Source organism: Theropithecus gelada, chromosome 6, assembly GCF_003255815.1.
Source record: "Theropithecus gelada isolate Dixy chromosome 6, Tgel_1.0, whole genome shotgun sequence".
In the NCBI taxonomy this organism is placed as follows: domain Eukaryota; kingdom Metazoa; phylum Chordata; class Mammalia; order Primates; family Cercopithecidae; genus Theropithecus; species Theropithecus gelada.
The window spans coordinates 126,701,789-126,717,408 of record NC_037673.1 but is presented as its reverse complement, the minus strand read 5'-3'; positions in this window follow the sequence as shown (position 1 = coordinate 126,717,408).

Here is a 15,620-nt window from a genome sequence, read left to right as displayed (position 1 = left end):
ACTCTATATCAACTACCAAATAATAGTATCCAGCATAAAGCAATTGCTCAGCAATTGTCACCATCATTACCTTTATTAACATTCCCCCAGCTTTGTTAAGATATAATTGAAAAATACAAATTGTATGCATTTGCAATGTACAATGTGATATTTTGACATATGCATACAATGGTAAGTCATTAAATCAAACAAAATTACATAGCCATTACTTCACATACTTGTCTTTTTTTAGTGGTAAGAAATGTAATGTCTACTCTCTTAGCAATTTTCAAGTATACAATACATTGTGTTAATAATAGTTATCATGCCATACAGTAGATCTTCATAACTTATTCATCCTGTCTGAGACTGCACTTTTTGATCAATAGCTCTCGTTCTCCACCTTTCCTACCCCCAGCCTCTGGCAACCACCACTCTACTCTCTGCTTCTATGAGTTCAACATTTTCAGATTTCACATGCAAGTGAGAGCATACAATATTTGTCTTTCTGTGTCTGGTTTATTTCACTTAGCACAAAGTCCTCCAGTTTCATCCATGCTGCAAATAACAAGACTTACTTCTTCTTAAAGGCTTAATAGTACTCCATTGTGTGTGTTTGTGTATGTGTGTGTGTGTGTGTGTGTCTGTATATATCTGTGTGTGTATCATGTTTTCTCTTTATCCATATATCTATTGGTGGAAACTTAGGTTGATTCCATATCTTGGCTATTGTAAATAATGTTTGCAATGAAAATGGGAGTGTAAATATCTCTTTGACATACTGATTTCATTTTTTTTGATAAATCCCCAGTAGTGGGATTGCTGGATCATATGGTAGTTCTATTTTTAGTTTTTTGAAGAAGTACAGCAGTGTTTTCCAAAATGGCTGTACTAATTTACCTTCCCACCAACAGTATGTGAGTGTTATCTTTTCTACATATCCTTGGCAATACTTGTCATCTTCCATCTTTTTGATAACAGCCATCATAACAGGTGTGAGGTGATATCACTGTGATTTTAATTTGCATTTTCCTTATACTTGGTGATGTTGAACTTTTTTTTTTTCATATACCTGTTAGTCATTTGTGTGTCTTATTTTGCGAAATATCTCTTTTGGTTCTCTGCCCACTTTTTAAATTGAGTAATTTTTTGTCTTGCTGTTGAGTTATTTGAGTTCTGTCTTGTCCATTTTATGTGCTATCAAGGAATACCTGGGGCTGAATAATTTATGAAAAAAAAAAAGTTTATTTGGCTCACTATTCTGATGGCCAGAAAGTTCAAGATTGGGCATCTGCATCTAGTGTGGATCTTAGGCTGCTTGCACATATGGTGGAAGGCACAGGGGAGTGTTTGGGCAGAGGTGCAGGAGAGAGAGAAAGGGAAAAGGTTCCAGGATCTTTCTAACAACCAGATCTCTCAGGAGCTAAAAGAATGAGAACTCACTCACCCCCATGGGAGGACATGAATCTGTTCACGAGGAATTCACCTCACGTCCGAAACACCTCCCATTAGGCCCCACCTCCAACACTGGGAATTAAATGCCAACATGAGGTTTGGAGAGGACAAACATCAAAGCCATAGCAAGTCTCTTAAATATTTTGGACATTAACTCCGTATCAGTGGTTAATATTTTCTCCCATTCTCTAGGTTTTCTTTTCCCTCTATTGCTTTCTTTGCTGTGCAAAAGCTTTTTAAAGTTTGTTGCAATCCCATTTGTCTATTTTTGCTTTTGTCACTTATGCTTTTGGGATCATATTCAAAAAATCTTTGCTTAGATGAATTTCAAAAAGTATTTTTTCCTATGTTTTCTCCTAGGAGTTTTACATGTTTAGGTCTTATGTTTAAGTCTCTAATCCATTTTGAATTGACTTTTGTACATGATGTGAGAAAAGGGTCTAATTTCATTCTTCTGCACATGGATTTCCATTTTTCCCAGTATCATTTATTGAAAAGACTGTCCTTTTCACAGTTTTGGCACCTTTGTTAAAGATCAATTGGCTGTAAATGCATGGATTTACTTATGGGCCATCTTTCCTGTTCCATTCATCTATATATCTGTTTTTATGCCAGTATCTTGTTTTGAATACTATAGCCTTGTAATATATTTTGAGATCAGGTGGGGCAGTGTCTCCAACTTCAGTTTTTTTGTTCAAGTTTCTTTTTAGTATCTAGGGTTTTCTGTAGTTTCATAGGAATTTAAATTTTTTTTTCTATTTCTGTGATAGTAAAATTTTTAATAATCACAGACAAAATCATCAGGAACACTGAGTTATGATAAGAGTCTATAAACATATTTCATTGTATAATATCAAGAATATTCAAGCAACTTTTTAGAAAGAATTTTTCAAAAGCCAATCACATTGGCAAATTAGGTGCATTTCCCTTCTGAATTTCACAAATCATTTATATGGATGTTGTAAATTAATAAAAATATCCTAAACTTTAGCAGCATATCAGAATAAAACTCCCTAGAGTGTTCTTTCAAGAGAGAGCATTAAATTGCAGAATCATTAATTTTCACACATAACTTCATTGTGTGAGAAGCAGGGGAAAGTCACTTAATTTATGAAAGTGATAAATTACTTCAAAATTGAATGAATCAGTATGCACACATTTCAGAAAGAATGCAGCTCAAATCTTCGATAGACTTAGAACCCTTTATAAAAACAAGGATATCCATTATCTTTAATTTAGTGAAGCATCAAGTATTTTCTGTTAAAGTCATGTTTATTTTTCAAATAGTTTTGGAAAGCAATTGGCTCTTAAAATAATATCCATTTCTTAGTATCCCATTGGTGGTAACTGTAGCAAAGGACTGATTTATTTGACTTCGTAGACAATTTGGATAGCTAAACATAATGATCAGAAATTTTTGAAAACACATTGGGAAAATAAGTTTTCTCCTTAAACAAAGTAAATGACAGTACACTTTCTTTGGAACTACGCCAAGTTTTCTTACAATGTTTACTAAAGAGGGTTTCCTGAGTTTCCAGTTGGTTGTTCCAAACATGAACTTTATTTGTTCCTACCTAGAGGAGTTACTGATGCACCTGCGGCCATGTACCCAGCCATGCTGCCTGTTCTCCACACAGCTTGACTGGCGGCATGAAGACCCGTGCAAGCAGATGTGACCAGCTGCATGCTGAGACTGAGACGTAGAGAGCAGGAAGGGAGATAAAGCATCAGCCATGTGCAAATTTTCCCTGTAGCACTTTGAAGGCTTTGAGTTTGCCATAGTTTTAAAAATTAGACTATATATTCAATTAGAGATAATTATTACGTTTTTTTTTTTTCATAGTGCTCTTGGTTGCTTCTCAGATAAAATGACCGTCCATATGGCATCAGCCTCACCAGAGGTCAGATGGCTTATTGCAGGGATTGGGAACCAACAATCTTTTGCTTAAAGAGGCACTTACATTTTTTCAAAATGACACAGCCCTGGGAAAGATTTGTTTTGGAATCTCTCCAGCTTCCCTGTTTGCTAGCACCTCCCTGTTCTCTATGAATAGCCTATTTCCTCAAGCCTCTTCCACACCCACTCAGTTTGCAACCTCTGTTTAGTCTTGCGTTATGCTGACTATCAATAAATTCTTCCTAAGGTGTTTGTTACAGTGGGCTTATTAAGGTGATAACCTACATAGAAAGTTCTTTGATTATTCCTTCCACTGACAAAAACCTGTTGCTTGGGCATCACTAAGTAGGCTTCTGTCACCTGTGCCAATGGATCAGCTCCAACTCACTTGGCATTTTGTGAGATGACTCTGATATCACCGCTACATTCCTCTTGACCACAAAGAGAAAAAGAGAAATTCTCCTGTTTTCTACTCATGGAAACAAAATAAATGAAGAATTGCATTTCTGCTGAGTTTTTACAAACCCACTAACTATCATAGTTTTGTGTAAGGAGGAAATCTGCCACCTACTTTGGCAATACCTTGCACTAACCTGCTACATTCCTTAGAATGATAGTCACTGCTCTAAGCAATCACGCAGCCTAAATTTGGAAATTCATTCATTTGTGTAGCTTTTCTGGGGTTGTTTTAACAACTGTGGTGCAGTAGAGCCAGAGATTTGGGGTTTCAACGTAATTGTGCTCTGGGGAATTAGCTGGGGACCTGGACTATGTCAGATTTACGGGCTTGATCCAACTGGAATATGGAAAGCTTGTCTGAACTACAGTGCACACATGCACACACACACATGCACACAAATGCCTGTGCCAAAGCATGTGTCTGTGCATATGTAAGGTAATGGAGTTGGGTTATTATAACAACTAACACACTTGTTACATTAAACTATGTTTTAAAATATTTTTTCTAGTCTAGAGTCTGCTGAAGAAAGCAGAACAGTTTAGCTCACATCCTGCTCTATACATATTAAGTCTATAAATTAGATAATTAATTCAGGCTAAAGAAAAGAATCAGATTCAGTAAGGCAAATTTGAAATTGTAAGTATTTTTATAATTTCATATAATCATCATAATAATTAATCTTTATTTAGTTTTATAATGTGCCAGGCACTATGCTAAGTACCGGACATAAAATAACTCATTTGTTGACTTCAGAAACTTTGTGAGGTAGATCTTATTATTATCCCTATTTTAAAAATAAAGACATAAGCTCGGAGATATTAAGTCCTTTGCTGCAAATACGGAGGCAAAAAGCGACAGAGCCGGGATTGGAACACAGGTATTCTGGACCCCAAAGTTAAGGCTTATACAGGATCTAAACATTTTACCTCTCTGGCAGTACTTTGCACTCTTTCCCGCAGTGAATCTCTGTGTCCCAGCCACCCTGGCCTTTATTCAGTTTCTCATGCTCTTCACGTGCCTTCAAGCTTATCAGGTTCTCTCTGTATAGTGTTCCTACACTTGGATGTGCCCCATTATAATTGTTTACAATCATATAATTATTGTGATTATGTGATTCATTTCTTTTCCTTCACTAGGCAGGGTCAAGTACCATGTCTGCTTAACTCACTATTATTTTAGAGGAGACACTATGAAGTGGTGTTCAAAAGCTTGGGTTCTGACCTCACGATGTTATGTTACCATATGTGTTTTCTAACTTCTCTTTTCCTCAATTTTCTTATCTATAAAATGGGGATAGCAGCAATACAGCCTTCAGGAAGTTATTGAGGTATAAATGAGTAAAAGAACAATAAAGTATTTAAACTCTTTCCTAGTACCAGCAGGGCATAATAAGAATTAGCTATTATTATTTTTATCTGTTCCTGACACCTGTCACAGTGCTGGCTAGGTAGAAGGCACTCAGTAAATATTTTTTGAATAAATGCATGCATGCATGCAAGAATTAATGAAAGACTATTTTTTTCTGGAGTTATCTCAATACCTACTCTGTTTGTATCACATCCAGCTTTGAGATTGCCTTCCAAAAATTAGCCAAGGATTAGTGCTACCTTGGTCCTGCATCAAGGAATGGATATTGTCTCTTTGGATACTCTTGAAAAAATCCTGGATTTGGAGTCCAGAGTCCAGGGGCCTGGTCTTGCAACTCATAAATGAAAGTTACCTCCAAATCAATTATGTAATAGTGCATTTGTTCTCTAGTTCTCTGTTTGGTACTATAATCTTCAAAAAAATTTCTTTCAAGAAAGTGAGAATAAGAAAAACAATTAACCACATCTGGGCTCAGAATACTTCATGGATGTATTCAAAATTCCCTTACAGTTATGAAACGATAATAGTCCCTTCTTATAGCCATACTGTATATATGAAGCTTTCAGACCTATAATAACATACTGTTAGGTACTTACTATGTTTCAAGAACTTAGCATACATAATCCTCAACCTTCAGAACTAGAATGCAGAAAAGTTGTTTTTATTATTTCAATTTTATTAGGTAGAAAACTGAACTTCAGAGATTAAGAAACTTGAGCAAATTCATGCAGCGAGAGAAGAAAGGAGTGTGGTTTGAATACCACATTGCCTCATTTTATTCTCGTGCGTTTTATTCCTTTTCAGTATTTTAAATTAGCACAAAATACCTCAAAAAGGAAAGATGACTGTTAAAAGGGTTACATTTTTAACATACTGAAGGCAATTAGTAAAGATGTTAAACAAAATTTTACCAGTAAGTGTGGTTTGCTTTCAAATGTCAAAGATAAAAATAATGCTAAAGTATTTTTGGCATCTTTATTGGACATCATCGTTGGGAACAAGCTAACGCGATGGTTTTAGTCATGCTCCCTCAGGAACACAGCTAAGAATTAGGGAGTAGATTAAATTTAGTGTGGAGCTACTGTATGCAGCTGTCTCTTATAAAGCAGATGTTATATCTTGTCATTGTCATCATTTTTGCAGAAAAGTACATTTTCATTGGCTCTAAAGTGTGAAAAAGTAGAATGTTTCCTATACAGGAACCCGGGAAGCCATCTGTCCAAGGGGAAGCGCCTATTCCCAAGATGATTATATAGCAGCACTAAAAATATTTATTTATTCAAACTGAATCTTAAAGACCTATGATCAGTCTTTAGATGGCCCTATACACTCCATCAGGATTATAACCTGCCAGACAAGAATAAACTTTGCCAGCAAGAGAAGCAGTGGGGAGAGATTCCAGGCAAGTGAGTTTTCCTTGTATTCCTCTAACTTGGAGTCAAATATGCATGGATGCTCAGAAATCCACTGACCAAGATGGTCTTAACATTCCCCTTAGCTTGACTAAACTTTAAACAGATTTCTTCTTGACTATAAACCCCTGACCTCTGTTAACTGAGAGCATCTAATTTAGGAAACTTGCAATTGTAGGTTTTTTCTCTTCCCCTTTTGAGATGTACATCTCCCAGCCTCTTGCCAGTTTTACACCCAAGGAATGTCTTTCTCTAGGACCTGAGAGCCACCCCTTTGAAATGTAGTCATCAAAAAAGATACTGCCCCTCTCTCTCAGTTTCTGTGGGAGGGTAGGAGTCTAACTTGGATAAGCACAATTAGAAAACGCAGATGGCCTAATCACATGGACCAACCTCCCCCTCAACATCCTGTAGTAGTTTTCCACTAGCTTACCCCAGTGCTTAAAAACTCTCCTGCATTTTTTTCCCAGTAGAAGTTGAATTTGATCTCTCACTCTTATTAGCAATAGTCTTGACTTTCACTGTAATAGTTTTGAATAAAGTCTTCCTTGCCTGTTTAACTCTGGTATAATTTCTCTTTTTTTTTTTTGAGACGGAGTCTCGCTGTGTCACCCAGGCTGGAGTGCAGTGGCGCTATCTCGGCTCACTGCAAGCTCCGCCTCCCGGGTTTACGCCATTCTCCTGCCTCAGCCTCCGAGTAGCTGGGACTACAGGCGCCCGCCACCGCACCCGGCTAGTTTTTTTTTTTTTGTATTTTTAGTAGAGACGTTTCACGGTGTTAGCCAGGATGGTCTCGATCTTGGTATAATTTCTCTTTGACACCACGGAACAACTTCTTCCAGAAATATATTGCTGGACAGTCAATATTCTAAAAGCTATACATTCCACTCAGTAATCAAATTGCCAAAATATTTGCAATACCAATGCTAGCCATTAGACCCCATTCTCTCTCACTGGAGTTCTCTCTGGAAATTTTTGTATGTCTCCAACCAGGAACCCATAATATTAATTAATGAATATTTTTTCATTCCATTACACTGTGAGCTTCTGGGAGGCAGAGATAGTTTTAATACTACTTTTCTGTTTCCAGTGTCTAAGCCAGTGCCTTGAAGAATATCACTGCATCACACTAGGGGAAGCAGTCGGGCAACCTCCCACGACATTATACATAGGGTGAGCATATAATTTATCATCTGTATCAGAACAGTTTTGAGAATAACAGGAGGCATTAAAATAATTTTATGCAATTTTTGAAACATTGTGTTGCCAGATAAATTAGTTTTATGAAAGAATGGATAAGAAAAACTCACCAAAGTATTTATTTTTAAGATGTTTCATCAAATCTATTTAACTGTTATTAGGTTCAGGGGTACAAGGCAGGTTTGTTATATAGGTTAAACTCATGTCATGGGGGTTTTTTGTATAGATTTAGTCACTTGAGTACTAGGTCTAGTAGCCAATAGTTTCATTTTTCTTGATCCTCTCTCTCCTCTCACTCTCCACCCTCAAGTGGCGCCGATGTCTTTTGTTCCCCTCTTTGTGTCCATGTGTTCTCATCATTTAGCTCCCACTTATAAGTGAGAATGTGCAGCATTTGGTTTTCTGTTCCAGTCTTAGTTTGCTGAGGCTATGGCCTCCAGTTTCATACATGTTCCTGAAAAAGACATTATCTCATTCTTTTTTATGGCTGCATAGTATTCCATAGTGTATATGTACCACATTTTCTTCATCCACTCCACCATTGATGGGCCCTTAGGTTGATTCCATGTCTTTGCTAAATTTGGATGTTAAAAAAATCATAAGTTTTCTAAATTTGAATCTACTCAAGAACACAATTTTCATTTATACAGCTATAGATAGGAGTTTAATCAAGTATTTTTCTCAGAAGTGGAGATATTTCAAAGCACAGGTGGAGAACCTAAAAATTCAACCTATACATTATTTGAATTCTCCATGTTTAATTTACTTAGTTTGCCCTTGCTTTTGTGGGTATAAATTTCAATTTCTATCTGCAAGCTTTGTTTTCAGTTATTCAACTTGATAAAGGTTGTATTTTTTGGTACTCCATTTTTTGAATGCTTTTATTAAAATTTCTATCTGATTAAAAAAGGGAACACAAACTCTTTTCCAGTAATGGTCTATACTACTGTTGAACATTTAGATTGAAATTGTTCTCCAAAGTCTCAGCATTTTTAAAGTCTGTCTGAAAATGGGTAGCAAAAATAGAAAAACCAGCTGTTACGCTGAAGTGTTTGTTTCTATTCAACAAATTGGAAATAAATTGAAGTCCAGTTTCTCTCTCTCCTTCATTCTTTCTCTCTATGCATATACAATTAAATCATTATTAGAATAATTATATGTGCATTTATATATTTAACCAAGTATTTTATATATATATATAGTTACTTGTACATTTTAATTTTTTGCTTCTGTGTAAATTGGCAAAGCATTTCAGCTTGTTTTAGGTGCACTGTGAATTGTGAGTGTGCCTCAACCAATTTTACATACATTTCTGTTCCATAGATGCTTTAACTTACTAAGAACATTGTTTTTTACTATGATGTTCTGAACCACCAAAAATTTATTTATGTAATTGGTACCAATATATTATTTTATTCACTTAACTTTTGAATGAATTGATAACATCTTTTTTGATAATGTCATTTTTGACTGAATTAACTTATGGAAGATTTACTTTTTCCATAAACTGAATAAAAAATGAATAAATCATTATTATAATTAACTAAATTTATTTCAGCAGCCGATGATATTGACATAAAACTAACATCACTGAGCAATTCTCCTTTTGCTAATGCATTAATAGCCACCACTTTATTCTTTGTACTTACATAAGAAAATCTGAAATCGTAATGAGCAAAATTAATATAGATGAAGAACAATCAATCTAAATAAAAAGTGTTGTTTCTAGAGTGATATGCAAATTAACTTTTATAGCTATATGTGTTAAGTTATTGTCTTTGATCACAGTACTAAAATCACTAATAAATTTTAAAATGGCTAAACTTCTTAAGCTGTTTGGTGTTTTCTGGTTTTCATATTATTGGTGTTATTATTACTGTGCTCTTGGTGGATGGTAAAAGTCCATAAACATTTTACATTAAAACATACAGTACTTATATTCTTAAGAAACAAAAGTGCTGTATTCTTTTTAAATGGAATGCTTTTGTCTTATTAAACTTATTGCTGTCAAAATATTTGTATTCAAAATTGAAAACATTACAGCACAATAAAATAAATAGTTGTAAGTGTCCAGATGCTGTAGCGAGAAGACACAGCAGAAATGCTGAATTTCCATCTCGCGTCTCTTACCTTTCATTTCTGTGTTCACAGCTGACCCTGCCCATGACTGGCCTTGTAGCTTATTGCCTTTCCTAGACTGGGACACCAGGAAAGGCAGGAGCAATAATGTCAGATATTTTCCTTATCAATTATTAGAGTCCTCTTTAGGAAAAAGAAGATGGAATTATAAATGCAATATTATGTAACAGTTCCTTGAAATAAGTTTGTGCATATGTGGAGCCCTGCATCTTAACAACCATTAGTTTCATGGTAAATCAGCCTCTGGGTAGCCAATCAAAGGTTTGGGTCCTGGAATGTGCTCCAGGCCAAGGAAACAGATACAACTATTCTGATGTCCAACAGAAAGAGTAGTAAGAAATGAGGTTGCTGAGGAGAGCAGGAACCAGGTGATTATGTAAAAATTTGATTTGTAATCCATGGTAAAGAATTTGAATAGGATGAAAGGTAAAGAATAAATAAGTGAATAGAGCAGTGAATTAATTGCGCTTTCAAGAAATCAGGAGTAGGAAGAAATAGAAAGGTCTCTTCTTTTATCCAAAGGCAGTCATCAGATGTAACCCTTATGATTAGATCCAGGAGGGGTGGCATGCTGTCACATGCAGAAATCTAAGTGGTTAGATGGGTGAGGGTCCCTCATGGCCACGACTATCCTAACTTTCTGTTTTCTCATCCACAAAATGTGAGAGTTAGGCTAAGGTTATTTATGTCTCCAAAATTTACTTCTAAAATTCTTTGAAAACATTCTTCTTTCTTTCTTTCAATTTTGATATTGGTGTGAAGAATGGTTTTCCATAGTTCCCTAACTCCCAAATGAATTTTAGGATTTTTACTGTGATACCTTTTCTAGTATTTGGATGCAATGTTATTTGATCATTTGTTTTTATGAGATGTTTTATAACGTATTTGTATCTTCACCTTCTGTCTCAACTATTACCTGCTTTAAGTTAGTGACAAGGCAGTGACAAGGACTTATCTTTCTTATGATCTTATCAACAATTCTATTATTTTATTTTTAATTTTTATGGGTACATAGTAGGTGTATATATTTATGTGGTACATGAAATGTTTTGATACAGGCATATAATGCATAATAATGACATTAGGGTAAATGCGATATCCATCATCTCATGCGTTTATCATTTCTTGGTATTATAAACATTTCAGTTACACTTTTTAAGGCCTACTCATCTTTGAACTCCCCAAAGTGCCTTTCAAAGTCTCTGGCACATGTCTACTGTATCTCTCATAAAGCCTTTGGTGGAAGGCAAACCAACCCGAAACTTAGTGGCTAAAACAGCAAACTATTATTATTTCTTACAATTCTGTGAGTCCACTTGGCATTTCTTCCATTCTGTGCTAGCGTGGTCTAGAATGGCCTGACTTACATCTGGTTTTTGATATCTTACGTGGTCCACGGGCTCTCAACTGAGATGGTCAGGATGGCTGGTCTCTCTTCTTGTGGTCTCTCAACCTCCAGGAGGCTAGTCCACACTTAGTCACATGGGAGCAGAAATCATCTCAGCCCCAAGAGAGGAGAAAAGCCAATCTACAGGCACTTTTCACTCCTCTGCCTATTCCATATTTGCTGATATTCTATTGGTCACACCAAGTCACAAGACCAACCCCAGGTTCACAGGGAAGAGAAATATTCTCTACTTCTTGATAAGTTGAATTTCCTTCAATGTATCCAATTCATTTGGCAGCCAGTGATTTCTGCAAGCATATGTCTACTTCACCCTTAAGGTGACACTGAAGCAGGAAAGCAAGCTGTTTCCATTATATCCCTCTGGCCCTGACCTGGCTAGAAGTACAGATTTTGGGGAAAGTAAAAGGGAAAAACTGTGAAGAATGTGGCTCTGTTAGTAGGTTAATGGGAAAATAGGAAAGAAACATTTCCTGTTTGTGAATATCTTCAGCACTGTAAAAATACTGGAATGAAATAAAAAATGAATAAGAAATCCTGTGATACTTTACCTAATTGGGGCTCCATAAATACCATTTGTAAATGGCTCATTTTATACAACTAAGGCTTGTTAATGTGCAAAAGTGCAAACGGCATACATTTTGCTATCTTTCATGTCATGATTTGAATTCTATCCAGGCCACTGCCTAGCACGTGACCTTGAGAAAAGTACTTAAAACAACCTCAGTTTTCTAATTTCTTAAGTGAGATAGTTGTAATTAAAAGACCGCTCCAAATAATATAACATATATGATTCACACATGCTAAGCAGCCAGGAGTTGGCTCCTTTCTTTATTTTCTTATGTATACTTCAGTTTGTATAGTATTATGCACTTTTTTGAAAGATACGTGCTTTCAGTTCCTAAAGTTTTAAACTGCTTTCTATATGAATAACAAACTCACATGTACTTGTGTGTATTGTGCATATTGTTACAGCTCTCAGTAGGTACAAAGTGATGCGCTAAGTGGTTTATTAAAAATGAATCATTAAAACCTCACAAGAGATCAATGAGGCTGGTACCATGATTTAATAGTGAGGGAAACTGAGAATAGAGATGTTGAATGGTTTTACCGGAGAAGGAAACCGCAAATAGAAATGTTGAATAAGGTACACGGCAGGTTTAAATAAAATAAAACATGAAGCTGAGGTTGTAACACACGGCAGCGTGTCTCTAGATACATCCTCCTAACCACAATGCCCAGCTGCTAATTGACGGCAAAGATTCATTGCAGTTAAAATGAATTTTAAAACCAAATTTTAAAAAGGGAATCTATTGTATTAATTAAAATGAAATGTGATTGTAATTAATTTAAAATAGTCTCCAGATTTTTTCCCTTTATACTTGCACTTATTTCCCCTTAGTCCATTCAGGTTGCAGAGACGGAATACCACAGACCGGGTAGCTTATAAGCAACAAATGTTCATTTCTCACAATTCTGGAGACTGAGAAGTCCATGATCAAAGAACTGGCAGATGTGGGTCAGGTAAGGTTCTGCTTCCTTGTTCATAGAAGGCCACCTTGTCAATATAATCTCACATGACAGAACAAATAAATGAACTCTCTGGATCTTGTTTTTATTTTATTTATTTATTTGTTTGTTTGTTTATTCATTTATTTATTTTTGAGAGGGAGTCTTGCTCTGTCACCCAGGCTGGAGTGCAGTGGCGTGATCTTGGCTCACTGCAACCTCTGACTCCTGGGTTCAAGCGATTCTCCTGCCTCAGCCTCCCGAGCAGATGGGATTACAGGTGCCCGCCACCAGGTCCAGCTGATTTTTGTTTAGTAGAGACGGGGTTTCACCATATTGGCCAGGCTGGTCTAGAACTCCTGACCTCAGGATCCACTGCCTCGGCCTCCCAAAGTGCGGGGATTACAGGCGTGAGCCACTGTGCCTGGCCTGGAGTTTATTTTCTAGGGTTCCTAATCCCATTCATGAGAGCTCCACTCTCCAACCTAATCACTTTCCAAAGGCTGCACGTTCACTTATCATCATCTTGGGGGCCAGGTTTCCAGATATGAATTTGGAGGGAGGGGAATAAACACTGAGTCTATAGCACCCCTTAACAAAACAGTTTTGTTTTAGAAAAAATATCTAGAAAAGTAAAAGCCATCTAGATTAAACTGCTTGTTTTCCTAAAATTATTTTGAGAGGTGGCCTAGAGACAAAGTGTCATGGTATTTTAATTTTAATCGGTCACTATAGTGCCTTGCTGGTCAGAGAAAGTGTTTTCTAAGCTTGTCCTGACAAGGGTGGGGTGTATTACACAAGACTATAGCTCTGCTCCAGCAAACTTTTGGAGTTAAAAATGGGTTGTCATTTTGAAAAGGACAAGGACATAATAAAATATTCAAAAGGTCAAAGGCATATTTTGTTATACCTAAAATAGTTACGCTTTTGCACAGAATTTTAAATGTAAGCTAGGCTCCAAAAGTGTAGAGCCCCTTAATTGTATTTTCACTTGTTAAATGCTAACGATGTGCTTGACAGAAATTTTGATAGAGATATACAACGTATTTCTTAATTTAAGAAAAATCTCTCTTACAGAGAAGACAATTCAGCTTTTGTCAATTCAGTTGTGAGTCACATAACTGAGTCAGTTAGATATACTCATACAGTTTAATACCAGAAACATAATATACCGGGAAAAAATCCAGCATCTCTTAATTTTTGGAGGAGAGAGGACATTGTCTTTCTCTAGTTATGCTGTCTATCTTCCCTTTTCTGCCATTTTTATTCATGTCACTGAATGTTTCATGCTTTCCTTTGCCTTCACTGAACACTACTTACTCTGCAATTTTCTGCAGAAGTGGCTTCTCAACTGTCTACACCCTAGTTACCTAAGGGTCAGGTTGAAACTAGACTGGTAGACTTCTTGCTTAACACTGCTGCTGCTTTTGAGATTTCTTGCTTAACACTGCTGCTTAACACTGCTGCTTCTTTGCCTCGTGCTAAAATTTTTACATATCTAAGATCCTATGAATGGACTATAGAGCACAACACCCTTCTATATTCCTGTTCTGGATACACCTTATATTTTGGATGCTGGCTTAACTCCCCTCTATTCCTTATTGCTGCTGCATGTATGGAATAACGTATTCAACGTCCACTCTCAAGCTCACTACTGTAGCTGCTCACACATACAGCTACACTCTGGTTATTACCTCATTCTGGTTCTTACACAGAATACCCTGCAGAAGTAGCTCCTTGAGGTGGGGGACAGTTTCTCTGGGGTTAAACACTGTGTCTTCAACAATAAAGTATCTGGTACATATTAGGTACTTAACTAAGTAGTTATTAAATAAATAAATACATAATCACATCATATGAGGAAATCTTATTCCAATATCTTGCCTAAATTCCAAGAGCTCACTATTTTTACCACTTCCTATCTTTCCAGCTCTCTTGTGACCCAAATTTTACTCTACATTTTACATCATGTTGACTACTATTCCTATCCTTTCTCTATTTTCTCCTAATCTCTCAGTTATTCTCTCTGTTTTACATATTTTACTGACACCAATAAGATGGACCTCTCCTTGCCAAACACTCTTTACTATTACATGCCCCTTCCTAGACAGTACATAGTCGTAAGGCAAAACTCTGACCCAGTCCCATAAGCTGTCTCTAATGGCAGCAGTGGCCCATCTGGAGTGGCCACTGCCAAGGCGCCAGCTGCAGCAGAGAAGTGTAGCCAGGGCTGCATGCTCTGCAAAGCCGGCAGGAGCCCTACCCCATTCTGAGTTGATGAGGCAGGAGCCTTGTGCTTCTGGACACAGCTGCAGCCACCCATCTGTGGCTGCGGACACAGGCATCCCTGCATTCTCCGGGCCTGGGAAGCTCTCCTGCCCCCAAAGGCTCAGAAGTGCTGCTCCTGCTGCTTGGCCTCTCCTTCCTCTCAGCACCAGCTCTGATTTCACAGCAAAGTTGTGGCTGAGTCTAGGCGTTGTCACAACCTGGCTGGGTGTACACATGCTCAGGGTGGCACTGACATGCCAGCCCCCTGCCTCTTCAGCCCCCTCTGGACTTTGAACACCGACAAGTATGGGAGGGAGACTGAGTGGGGGGCTGAGGGCGGCATATTGTGAGCCTGCAGGCACCTCTCGGCATGAACCACCTGGGTGCCGTGAACAGTGGCAGGAGACAGACGGGCTCCTGGGCTGAAAGGAGTAGGTCCCTGGTTAAACCCCATCTTCAAGCCAGACACAGCCTGAAGCCTGGGAGCCAGGCTGCCAGTTCCGCAGACTGGAGTGCAAAATTATGAAT